The sequence below is a fragment of the Canis aureus genome, chromosome 22, assembly GCF_053574225.1.
Source record: "Canis aureus isolate CA01 chromosome 22, VMU_Caureus_v.1.0, whole genome shotgun sequence".
Lineage (NCBI taxonomy): Eukaryota > Metazoa > Chordata > Mammalia > Carnivora > Canidae > Canis > Canis aureus.
This window is the reverse complement of record NC_135632.1, coordinates 37,966,671-37,980,558: the sequence shown is the minus strand read 5'-3', so window position 1 is coordinate 37,980,558 and position 13,888 is coordinate 37,966,671. Positions and strand designations below refer to the sequence as shown.

At 37.0% G+C, this 13,888-nt stretch overlaps 1 protein-coding gene across 21 annotated transcripts in view; it reads right to left on the bottom strand.

Moving 5' to 3' along the window:
- Positions 1–13,888, bottom strand: part of RBMS3 (RNA binding motif single stranded interacting protein 3) — a 1,278,684-nt gene that overhangs the window by 269,366 nt on the left and 995,430 nt on the right. The gene's annotated exons all lie outside the window — the stretch shown is intronic.

The following is a 13,888-nucleotide window of genomic DNA, read 5'->3' as shown; positions in this document are numbered from 1 at the left end:
AGGGTTTTGATATTTGCATCTTCAGCTGTATAAGTACTACCTTCTTGTGCTGAAAGACACAGAAAGCCAAATTTTAAGAGAGAAATCTAGAACTGTCTTTTGGCTACCTTGAGTTTGATATATTCACTTAGTTTCAAGAGTAGTGATAATGTATAAATATAAACACTTGGGAAACCTGGAATATCCTAAATTCAGTTTTATAGACTAGTATGGCCAAACACATTTATAGAACTGGGAAGACAGGAAACATATTTTCTTTGGAAGCAAAGGAATGCACACATTGAATCTTAAATACTGCTTTAGAATCCAAGGCATCTGAATGATAACCATGCCCAAGATTTTCTCAGAGGACAGAGAAGATTTGCCCAATGTCCCAAATCAAGTTTGTAGCTGGAAATTAGATTCTCCCAGCTGTTAATTCAATATATCTGTCTTTATGAAAATTTTCCAGACTCGTATAAGGAATACTTTCACAATGCACAGGTTTCCTTCAGGTTATTTGGCTGTAGAACCTTGCAGTCAAAGCATGGCTTGTAGATCAGCAACACTTGGCAGTTAGAAATGGAGACTCTCAGGTGCTATCTCAGACCTGCTAAATCAGATCTGCATTTTAATAAGATCTGCAAGTGGTTCATGTGTACATAAGAGTTTGAGAAGCACTGTTTTAGAAGTTAAATCACTCTTGGATTTGGGAAGGATTATTTAGCAAACTGCTGGATTCACATAGTAAAATGAGGACAAACACTGACATTGTTCTCGCTCAAGTGATCACCTAGCCTACTCTAATATTCAGTGAGGGACGTCACCATTAAAAACAACAAAGTATGTGCATCTGAACTGACTTGGAAATGTATCCAAGGTATATTGCTGATTCTTTTCTTCTTCTTCTTCTTCTCCTTCTTCTCCTCCTTCTCCTCCTTCTCCTCCTTCTCCTCCTTCTCCTCCTTCTCCTCCTTCTCCTCCTTCTCCTCCTTCTCCTCCTTCTCCTCCTCCTTCTTCTTCTTCTTCTTCTTCTTCTTCTTCTTCTTCTTCTTCTTCTTCTTCTTCTTCTTCTTCTTCTTCTTCTCTTCTTCTTCTTTTTTTTTTCCAAGCTAGTTGAAGAACAGTATGCAGGGCAGGATTGTAGAATTGTAGGTGATGCTCTATGCTCATAGTGTTCCACAGCACATTTCCTTGGCTCATCTGATTACAACACATCCAGCTGGACAGTCACAGACACCACTGCCAGTCCCATGCCAAACAAGTGCTGGGCAGGGATGGGCGGGAGGTTTCTCCACTCTGCCTTTTCCAAAACTGCAGAAATTCACTAGATTACACACAGGCACAACCCCAGATACAAAATCCAACTGATGGGGTATGGCAGTTGAACAATGAAACGCTCCAGCCTCCTCATCTGACATGCATTCTACATGGTTCCTCAGAGGTTCCCCCAGGAAAATGAGCTCCAATTGCCAACATCTGCTTACTAGAACATCCTTTTGGACTTTTCTCCCATCCCCATCACACCTTCCCTACTTCTTTACTCCTAATTTTCTGGATCACTTCCCAAATAAACTAAATGCACTCAAATTCTTGTCCCTCTTTGGAGAAAGAAAACTAATGCCCTATGCTTCCACATAGAGATATGTGATAGACACAAGTGTATAGACAAATGCATGTCTGTGCATGGAGAAAGATGGGGAGATTTATATAGAAAAATGGTGTTTGTCTCTATGGGCAAATTTACAAGAGACTTCCACTTCAGACATTTCTGTATTATCATGATTACTATCATTTCACATGGGGTGTTATTTTTACAAACTTAAAAAAAAAGGAAAAATCGAAAACATCAGGAAAAGGGATCTTTTAAACTCTGTACTAAATAAAGACAGGGTAACAAATTCCAATGCATACAAAGTTATGTAATAAGAGCTGTCATTTATGATTGCCCCTCTGTGGTTTTCCTTTCCCAAGAGAATCTAACTGATAATGACAATGGGTGCCTTCAAAAAGAATGGTCTTCATAATTTTTATGAATCTTTTACCCGGAAAAATAAAGAGTGCCTATGACAAATTTCAAAATCAAGGATCCAGAAAAGCCACAGGGTGTAATGAAGAGATCTAATCAGGTTATTGCCAACTTTCCAAGCAACTAAATGATTTTTTGCCTCTCCTCCTTCATTTTGAAGTCTTCACTATAATCACCAATTCTCAAGGTTATTGTTCATGAGGTGAGTGAGAGAATCGTGAGAGTTCAAGCGTCACATTTTTGCGCAGTCTTAATGGGTCAATGGCCTCATTACCACACATAATAAAGACTGGTGATAACTTTTACAGAAGTATGAAAAGGTTTATTTTTTTAAAAATCAGCAATTTAGGGGTGCCTGGGTGACTTAGTCGGTTGAGTCTGACTCTTGATTTCAGCTCCAGTCATAATCTCAGGGTCCTGAGATTGAGCCCCACCCACCTCAGGCTCTGCATTCAGCAGGGAGTCTGCTTCTCTCCTCTGTCTACCCTTGACCCTGCTCTCTCTCTGTCTCTCAAATAAATAGATCTTTTGTGAAAAATCATCAGTTTAATAGTTCTAATTTAAAAGATATCAACCCACATAGATCCAAACAGCCAGAATTTATGATTCTGTCATAACTTTGTTTTCTTTTTTTAAAAGATTTTACTTGTAAGTAATCTCTACACCAAACACGGGGCTTGAACTCACAGCACCAAGATCAAGAGTTGGCTGCTCCACCTATTGAGCCAGCCAGATGTCCCTTCCTCTGTCATAATTTTCATGTTAAGTGCAGTAATTTAAAATTCATACGTGAGTTCGATCCATGTAGCTCAGCGGTTTAGCGCTGCCTTCAGCCTAAGCCCTGATTCCGGAGACCTAGGATTGAGTCCCATGTCAGGCTCCCTGCATGGAGCCTGCTTCTCCCTCTGCCTGTGTCTCTGCCTCTCTCTGTGTCTCTCATGAATAAGTAAATAAAAACCTTAAAAAAAATAAAATAAAATTCATACATGAGGAATACTTAGGGCAGGGAGGAGGGCAGAAAACAAAGGAAAAGGGAGAATGTGATTATTACAGAAATGAACTCATAAGCTTAATACAATGAATATTGACTGGAAGTGAAGAACAAGTGTATGGCAAAAAACAAAACAAAACTAAATCTATAACAATATCAAAAGAACAGCATGAATAATGAGCAATAGGTAACAATACTAAGGATGACTATACTTTATTAAGCTGTTACTATGTGTTGAATACTATGATTTGCATTATTTCTAAGACTTATAGTTAGCTTTCACAGTGGGTATTATTGTCATTATTATTTTGCAGATGAAAATAATGGACACTATGAGTGGATTAAGGAGTGATCTACAATCACACCCCTACAAGAGTTAAGATTCAAATGAGGCCTGTGACTCGAGCGCCAAAGCTACCACCAATAACATAATTTATGCCCACTCAAAATATCGAAAACAGGTACATTCAAATCAAATGCTAAGGCTGAAATAAAAAGGAAAAAAATTATACATGTGAGATAAATATATTAATCATAACTTCTTAACTTATTATATCAGCCATAAACATGATTTACCAAGAGAGAAACAGATTAGGATATACTGATCCAGATTCTATTAACAAGACTTCAGCAAACCAGAAGCTACTAGGACAGGTGGGACAAAGAAATTAATACAAAGGAAACGTATATGTACTTTTTGGCTTGCTACCGTCAGAGAGAGTAGTATTGATTGATTTTATTAATGAGAGACACACACAGAGAGAAGCAAAGAGACAGGCAGAGGGAGAAGCAGGCTCCTCGTGGAGAGCCTGATGTAGAACTTGATCCCAGTACCCTAGGAATATACCCTGAGCCGAAGGCAGATGCTCAACCACTGAGCCACTCAGGCATCCGGAGAAAGTAGCATTTAAAAGCAAAACTAGAAACACCTAAATATCCTACAAAATGGGAAAGTTTAATTGACTGTGTTTCCATAAAATGGGGAATCTTGTGGTTATTAAAAATGATTCCCATAGAAAGTTCTGATGAAAGAAAATAACATTATCATACAGTCATATGGGGAAAGCAGGCTATATATATATATATATATATATATATATATATATATATATATGTCTTGGCACATGACACATTTGCCCAGAAAAGAACTAGAAGAAAACATCAAGTTTTTAACAATGGTTATCTCTGAGTGGTGGCATCAAGAATACACTTTCCTTTTTTACTTCCTTCCTTCTTTCTTACTTATCTATGGTTTTGAATTCTTTAATAAAGGATAAGATTTGTCACATTACCAAAATAACAAACTTCATATAAATTCAGAGCTGAATCTCTCTTTTGTTTGTTTTTAGAAAGCCATGGATGAATCCTCTGCTTTTCAATAATGGTGCAATAAGCAAATATCTTGGCTCAGTTATCTCTGTCTAGGTATCTTCATTCTAGTCCTGTGCGGGTATATCTAGAGGATACATTTCCAGAAGCAGAATAACTATATTAAAGGGAATATAAATTTAGTATATTTTAGGTGATCCCCAAGTTTGTAGCAATTTTTACCTCTGCCAACAGTATATAAAAGTTCCATTTCATAAAGAAGATGTGGTCTATGTATACAATGGAATATTACTCAGCCATTAGAAATGACAAATACCCACCATTTGCTTCGACGTGTATGGAACTGGAGGGTATTATGCTGAGTGAAATAAATCAATCAGAGAAGGACAAACATTATATGGTGTCATTCATTTGGGGAATATAAAAAATAGTGAAAGGGAATAAAGGGGAAAGGAGAGAAAATGAGTGGGAAATATCAGAAAGGGAGACAGAACAGGAGAGACTCCTAACTCTGGGAAACGAACAAGGGGTGGTGGAAAGGGAGGTGGATGGGGGGTTGGGGTGACTGGGTGACAGGCACTGAGGGGAGCACTTGATGGGATGAGCACTGGGTGTTATGCTATATGTTGGCAAATTGAACTCCAATAAAAAAATGCTGCAAAAAAAATTTCCATTTCCTCACACATAGACTATATCAGTGTGACCGATCTTTTTAATCTTAGCCAATCTATTTGCTTAGTTTAGGGGCCACATATGCCTTCTGTTCTTAGAATCACTGAAAATCAAATAATATGTTTTAAGATCCTTGTTTTTATGTATGTATGTATGTATGTAATGTATGTATGCATTTATTTTACTTCCTAGGAATTACAAGCCAGAACAAAAGACGAAAAAAGCATCAAAAGATAATCAGACTGGTTTGGGATTTGTGCAGGGCAAATGAGCCTGTATTGAAGAAATGTGCACAAATATGATAAGGCATCTGATGCAGTAAATTGAACAATTCCTTCACCGAACCCTTACAATGCCCCAGCAGGTAGTATACTTGCAAAAGAAATGATTTGTTACTAGAGAACTGAACTTATGGTTCTACCTCTGACCTAGAGATTGGTTTTTCACTTCTCAGTTACCAAGTCTGTGAAATGAGGCCAATGGCAGAAACAGCCACTCAATGGGCAGTGATAATTAAGGTTGTTTCACACTGAATGTACAAGGGAATTGTACAAGGGAAGACGCTGTCAACACAATTCACCACTGAAATGTATCTTGGTCACATGATCAGAAGAGAATGAGCACTGATTTCAGGAATGTAACAGCAGGTAGACATATAATTTTAGGAAGACCTACTTGGCTTAGCTATAGGTAGAAATTTTGGAAAAGTGTAGAAAGGTATATTTGTGAAAAGGCACATTATGGTATACACAGAAAACACAGGAGTTGAGTTACAGACACTCCTTTTATTACTTGACTAGTTGCTGAGTCTCTCTGAATTGTCATCTGTCTCAGCCATAAATGAAGCTCATTCTACCAATATCATAGGAAAAACAGGGGAGGATATTCATGAAATGCCCAGCACAGTGTTTGACATAAATGGGCAGCTCACCCAGCTCCTTGATTCAGTTTCATTAAAGAAAAAATGCTTGCCTGGAAGACATTATTTTAAAATTCACAAAGGACAAGGAAATCACCTTCTGGAAAACATTCTTAAAAACCAGAGTTTCAAACAAAACCACTAATTGGATAGATGTAGTGGGGGTGGGGGTGAGGGACACAGAAGAATGGAATAATCTTTGAGAAAGTACTACTCTTATTTTTCTTCTCCCCAAAATTAAGACAATTCCCTATTATCTATGTGATGAAATGACACAAGATCCCCTTGTGCTTTGAAACACAGAAAATATACAAAGCACTACCTAAATAATCAGACTTAAGCCAAGAAAGAAAGATATGCCTCTAGGCTGTAAATTCTGCTATATTTATCATAGGCCGTGTTACAAAAAGAGCCCATTCAATGTTGCTCCCATTTCTTCGGAGCTTTTACTTGAGAGTTTGTGTGCATGCATGCGTGCAAGCACATGCTGACTTATTTAAACTTACATTCTACCACCTAATCCTACCTGACATGGTAAATGGAACAAAAATGTAATAAAGTAACTTACTAAATATACTTCATCTTTGTGCTTCTTGGAAGAAGAGAGCTGAGTAATCCCTCTCATCTATATCTTGTGTTTCCTTCCCTACATGCAATCCCTATAAGGTTATCTTACCAAATCTCGAGTTTAAATTCCAACTGTAAGTACCAGTCCTGCCCTTTCCTTTAATCTCCAGACTCTCATACCCAACTGCCTACTCAACATTTCCACTTGTATGTCTCACAGGCCTTTCCTCCCACCCCAACTCACTCCTTCCCAGCCCTCCCTACCTTATAACGGCAACTTTTCAGAAGCTCATGTCATAAATCTTGAAGTCATCCTTGACTCTTCCTCCTTTTATATTTTTTATTCTGTCATTGAATCCTATTAACTCTATCTTCAAAATCATTCAGAATTCAATGGCTTTTTCCCACCTCTACTATTGCCCACTGATGCAGTTCACAGTGGTCTCTGTGCTAGGTTATAACAATAGCCAGTCTACTTGCCTCTACCTTTTCCCACCTATAGCCTCATCTCAACTCAAACAGATCAGAGGATTGAGTAATTCTTGCAAAATTATACATTTGGTCATATCACTTCCCTGCTCAAAATCTCAGTGGTTTCCATCTCATTCAAAATAAAAGCAAATGCCCATAAAAATGATGTGCAACCGCTAGCCCACTCTGCTTTTTCTGCATTATGCTTACCCTGCTTTAGCCACTCAGGCTTCCCTGCTATTCCTCAAACACCCCAGGCATTTTTTTTTTTTTGCCTGAGGGCTTCTTCACTTGATGTTTCCTCTGCTTAGAGTCATCTTTTCCCAGAATATTTCATGGTTCTCTCCCTGAACTCCTTCAGATCTTTGTAAAAATGTCACCTTCTGAGAGAGGCCACTCCTTACTACTTTATTTAGAATTGCACACAGATACCCTTACCTTACCTCCTTTACTGCCTTATTTTTCTCTAGAACAATATGACTTACCATATTTTTCTTATTTTGTTATATTTCTGTCCCATGAGAGTGCAAGTTTCATGGAGTAGGGTATTTTGTTTATTTTATTCATTCATGTGGCCTCACCTCCTTCATATGGCCCCATGCTTCATAACTTTTGTTGAAAAAAGGATTTGATTTCTAGCAAAGTTCTGGAGCTGGTTTCACTACTCTGAAAACAGGTGTACATGCTTAGAAGTGAGGATCTTATATATGGGTATGCATTAGGGAGGGAGTCTTTTCTTACTCATGTTTGTTCTAGCACATTTAAAGAGAATGTGGAGAGGCAGGGACTAGAGAATTTTCCAATGTCAGAAACTAAGTATGATACAAGTATGATGATATTCTCAGTTTTCTGATATTTTTTGTCTCTGGCAGAGTCAGTCTCTTTTGCAGAGAGGAGCCAACATAGGATGTGGTCACCTAGGTATGTGGCATACTCATAGAATCAGAAAAAAAAAAATTTCCTCTAGGGGTGGGGCTGCCTGTCAGTTTCCATGAGTCTCTTCTTTGACTCTAGGAATGATATACCAGGGAGCCTAGGAGAATAGCACATTATACCTAACATTCCCCCTTCAGTGTGAAGCACCATATTATAACATCTTTTAAGGATTTAAATTATCCTTATATGGGGTCAGAAGGTTGACACTCTGAACTAGGAGAGGGTGAAAAGATCCTACCTAGGTCTAGATGTGAACATCAATGAAAGAGAGAGAGAAGGCAAAGAAATGCCATGCATTGATAACTTTTCTAAAGATTTTTTTAAAAGATTTTACAAGAAATATGTAATCTGTGGCACAAAGGAATTTGCTTAAATCACAATATTTAATAAAAGTTCAATACTCAATATTATCTAATAGATATTTGTAACAGCAATCTGTCACTAGGAAGGTCATAAATTTTACTGTTGCCAAAATCACATCCTTGCAGAAGAGTTAAGGATGATTTTAAATCTCCCTTTGTAAAAACAGCAACTAGCCATCCCTTAGATAATGAGCTACAAAAAGACAAATTAAAGGGGAATTTTCTGATCCTCTAAGCTGTAGGCTTTACTGTGAGAGGAAAAAACATTTTTCTATCATATTTAAGCACATACAGAGGAGAAAAGCAACAAAGCAACCACCCAAGGATCCAGCGACTCTTAATTTTGAAGCCCCCCCAAAGATATAGAAATTTTTAACCCTTTTAATAGTTATGCTAGTATTTACTTTTACATTGGTAAGTAATATAGTTGGTTTGCCTTATTACTTTCCGTTTCTTCAGTTCCTGGAGTTGATCCACACAATCACAAAAGACAATAGTTAATTCTTATTTTAAGCCTGTTCAAAGTTTACAATCATTCATCTTATTTATTAGATTGAGAGTAAGGCATTCCAAAGATTGAAACCTTTGTACGGAGCCAAGGGAAGAGGATGACCCTTGGAGGAGAGAACTGGATTCTGGCCTGGCTTTTGCCATGTGCTCATTCTGAGACCCTGGGTTATTCATTTGACCCCTAATGGCTCTGGAGCTTCTGCATCTGCTTGAAATGGTTGGATTAGGTGATTTCTAAAGCCTCTTCCAGTTCCAAATCCCATGGCTGTATTCATCAGGCAACCTCTTAGGCCATGCTTCAGGCTCCTTCAAAACCAGGAACACAAACCACTCTTACTCACATTCAGGCCAAATTCACAGACCCATAACATCAAAACTCTTTTCCCAAACATATTCAGGACAGCTCAGGGAGCCAACAAATGTGGAGAAAATCCTTTCCAGGAAAATCTAAGGGATGCCTTTGACAATCAGCCAAAATTACATGTCAAATTGGTAGAGGTGGGGGTCATGAATCTAATCCAGGGCCAATAAATAGGAAGATGACACTAAGCTTTGGATAGGGTTATAATGAGGATTAGTTCTTTGCAGAGCTGGCTGCTATCCAAGCTAATATGCTGAGAAGAATGACCCAATATTTGGGAACGGTCATGGAAAAGCTTGGGGCTTAACGTCTTTGTGTATTTAGCTGTATCAATTGGGTTAAACGTACTGAATACAATATTTTGGGGAAAAAATAATTGGAAATAAAAAGGGGAAAATAATCATTTGTATATTTTAGAATGCTTTAAAAACTTATATAAAATGTATATCATATTCATTATAACAATGAAGTTATTTTAAGTCATGTTAATAGGAAAATATATGCCTCAAATCCTGCTTTTTTCGATACCACTTTATGTTGACTGATGCATTTTTTTAAATAACATTTTATTATTTTCAAGGCAGAGATAAGGCAAAATATTTTCCTTAGAAGGAGTAAATCCCTTTTATTTTAGAATGTCCTCAGGTTAAGAATGTTAGCAGCTCATGGATAAATTCATTAGAGCAATTTCTAATAAATCACCTGCTAGAACTCATATTGCTTGCCTCCCTTCCCACAGGAAAATAAACATCATAAAAATAGATAAAATATCTGGTTTCTTTCTTATTTTATATTTAATGCCTGGCAGTGTCTAATACCTAGTAGGTCCTCAACTATTTTCTGATGAAGTAATATCCCTTGGCATATATTATAATGGTTATATAAACAATTGCTCATACCGATAAATAGAGAAATGAAAGCATTCCCATTAGGCATATCATTACATTTAGTGCCAAGTAATAAAAAATAGGCAAGGGGCAGACTCATACTTCCTAGAAGCCTTCAAAGAGAACAGTAACTCCTTAAACTCAATCTGAGGTTCTAGAAAAAAAAAAAAGAGTGATATGCACAGTTAAACTGGATGAAAAGACTTCACTGAAATGAGACAGATTATGATTTTCCATCTCTGAGCTAACACTGCGTTTTCACTTGAAGTTGATTTCTTCCTTTTGATGACATCCACTACAACTCCGTGTTTTGGAAAGAGTATGGATGCCACACACAGGCTATTTGACACTAAGTTGGATGTATACTTTCTACTGTGTAACCTTTGATGACTTAGACTTTCTGAGCCTTAGCTTTTCATAGGTTTCATGACTTAAGAAGAAACAAAGACAAAATATATTTGAGGCACTAGTATAGTGCCTGGCCAAAAAATATATGCAATGAAGTATAGCTCTTGTTATCATATGATTATTTACTCCTGAATAGGGAAGAAAGGGAATGTTTCAATTTAGCTTTCCTAATGAATATCTTCCTTCAATGAGGAAAAAAAAATCCAAATACATTTGTAAGGTCTGAGTCCTTTTTATTCACGAGTCTGAAAAGGCAAAGAAATGAAAATTCCAAAAGCAGATAGGTGAACTTTTAAAATCAAAATGGCTTAAAGGGTTGCTTTTTTAAATACATGTAGCAAACAACAACAAAAAGGAATAGGTAATGGAATAGGTAATGTCAATTTCTCACATGAATCATCTTCCATTTTATTTGTAGTTGCTAAGGAAATTATGAATGCCATCTGAAAAATGGCAACTCATTTTTCCCCAAGCGTCTTTTAACTCTCCCTTCACTCAATTGACTCCACATCCACTTGACTGACTTTTAGTTTTCTTTGTGACTGATAAATTAGCAAAAATATGACTTTTGTGCAAGATGCTACTTTATCTTTATGACTATGTATAGTTATAGCTTTCCTAGAGAAAGAATCAAATGTAAATATAGTATTTTTCTCAATTATCCATAGGCAGTTTATTTAAAAGTTATATTTCTTAAATATGCATTGTTACATAAGGCATTTGTATTCAAATGTAAGAAAAAAAGTACGTAGGAAAAACATAAATGATTCTGGATAATTCATTGTTTTAGTTTTTCTTGGCCACCACTGCTCTCCACTGCAGATAATTGAATTGGCAGCACCAGTGAGTACTGATAATAAAGGCAATAATTCTTTAAAATCTTAAATCAAAAGGGTAGAATTTCTTTTAAAGGCAAAAATTCATAGGACCATGCACATAACTCAAAAGCTGTAAAAAACAAAACAAAACAAAAACTTGTGCATACACGAAAGCCAATATACCTCTCCCCAAACAGAATATAGTCTTTTGATTTTCTCCAATCCTATCAGGAACTGACACCTGATTGTAGATGTAAAGATTCAGGCTCTGGAACCCTTCCTTCAAGTCATTCACATAACCTTCCTATCATTTTAATATTAGCTGTGAAGTTGCCTCATTGCTAAAAAGGCTTATCAAACACAAAAATAGGGTTGCAGTCCTATAATATCACTGGCAATTTTAACTGCCAATAATCCAGTAAAGAATTCTGGATGTGTCTGGTTGCTTGTTGGCTGCAAGTTGGGTCTCTCCGGCAGCTGATGCTGAGATGGGAGTGCGGAGAGCATCCTGTATATTAAGGAGAGGTTCTAGGATTGTTACTTATTAAAGGTAATGCAAGGAAGTAGGAGTGGACAGAGGGAGAAATTGAGCTATGATGCAGGCCTGACCCCTGCTGGACCCAATGGAAGCTCCAGAGCTAGAATGTCCCTTGGTTTTTCTGAGTTGGGCCAAGATGGCGAAGTATTAATACTACAACATTGATTATCCCTTGGATGTGGTCTGTCCCGTGAAAGGCATGACCTTGGGCTATGTGGCTCTCTATACCTAAGTAGCTCCCTGTCAGGAGCTGATACCTGAAGGTTGTCTATTAACAACACTTCCAGATGTTGGGGCAACAAATTCTTCCCTGAAGGGGCATTTGGGTGGCATGTCCAGTTTCACCACATTCTTTGATACTTCCAAGGTTAGTTAGGTTTCTTATTATGATTACTGATAGACAGATTTAGAATAAATAACTGTAGGCATTCCACTCATAAGTCTCTGCTTTCCAACAGAGGTGAGTGGCTTGGATCCATCTATCCCACCATTGATACAACAGTGGTTACTTCTAGAATCATCCCAATCTCCTGAGACTTCTCTTGACATCTCAGGTGGGAGTATCAAATGTAGATAATGACAATGAGGAAGAAATTAAATTTGCACAGTTTTTAATATGTTAGCAAGGAGAATTATTCATTTCCCATAAGATCTAATTGCAACTGTGTAGGGATTACACTATTTCTGATTTTATTTTTCTCCAATAGAACACCTGTTGCAGTCAACAATTTAAGGAAATTCCTAATATTCTTGTCTACATTTAGGAAAAAAATAGCCATGCCTCTGAAGTGGTGGCTACTTTATTTCTCTAAGTCAAGACTTCGGTCACTGACTATTTAATAACATAATCAGCAGGCTTCCAAACTTTCCATTTGATATTTAAATGAAAAGTAGAGATAATCAGTATTGAAGGTCATCTTCAATCTATCCTCTCACCTCTTGAATTCTAAAGAAAGGTCGCTTGGAACTTGACCTCCTACTTATACTAAGAGTGTCAAGTGTTAAAGAATTAAAAACAAAAGCAGCATACTAGCTGCTGTCAATCAGGAGGGGCTTTGTTCTGCTCTTTATTGCAAAAGGCATGATGCTCTCTGAATGGAAGGAGCAATCAGCCCATGTCAAGCCTGCCACCAGGAACATTTGACACTGTCACACTAGAGGGCCATCCCACAGGCTGGGCCAATCACTTGATGTTCAATGGAACTTAACAATAAAACACAGCACAATAAAAGTGTCCACTGGAAACATCACAGCATATAACTATAAGCTGTTCTGTATTTTGTAGGCTTTCTAAAATGAAAAACCTTGACCTGTCTTTTCTCAAATGGGCTTACTGGCACTTGACAGTCTTTCCATTGCTACCCTTGTTTGGCAAGAAACACAGTAAGAAAATTGTCCCAACACAGACAGAAATGGCAGGGGACCAAAAAATAAAAGTGTCTTTGATTTCTGTAAACATGAATTGTGTCTAGTTTGGCGTTATGTGAGTTTGAAGAATAGACAAAGAAAGAGCAAGGAATACTTTTTCGTATGGGAAAAATAGGGAGAAAAATGAGTGCTTTTTTTCCCCAAAAAGACTGATTTAGTAGTTTTTCTTGTTAGATGTTTCTTTTATTTTTATGGTGAAGACAGTGATAATTAACTCATCGCTATACTTATGAAAAATCATTTTAACACTGGACTGTATTTCCAAAATAAACAGGTCCAGAAAAGATGGCTATCTGATAAAAAAAAAATAAGGATAATGTCATTATTAATCCCTGATATTGTATCTAAATGTTTTAGCTCTGAGGATGAATGTGTTTATTAACCCAATCAGCAAAATCTACCTGGGCACATAGGAAGCTGTAGCTTGTTTCACACAACTTACTTCATTTCTTGAAATAATAATCTTTAAAAGAGAAACTCTACAGGCATTGTCATAATTTGTTTAAAATATCTGTGATAAAACTTTATATTTTATGGTTATTTGAGGAAAGAAACATTAATATAGAACAACATTATCCAGATGTCAAAAAGCTACCTTTCATGAAAGATATGAATTCCAAGCAGTTCCTTCACGTTTCCTGGATTTTTCAACCATATAAAGGTAGAGACAATTCGTATACTGT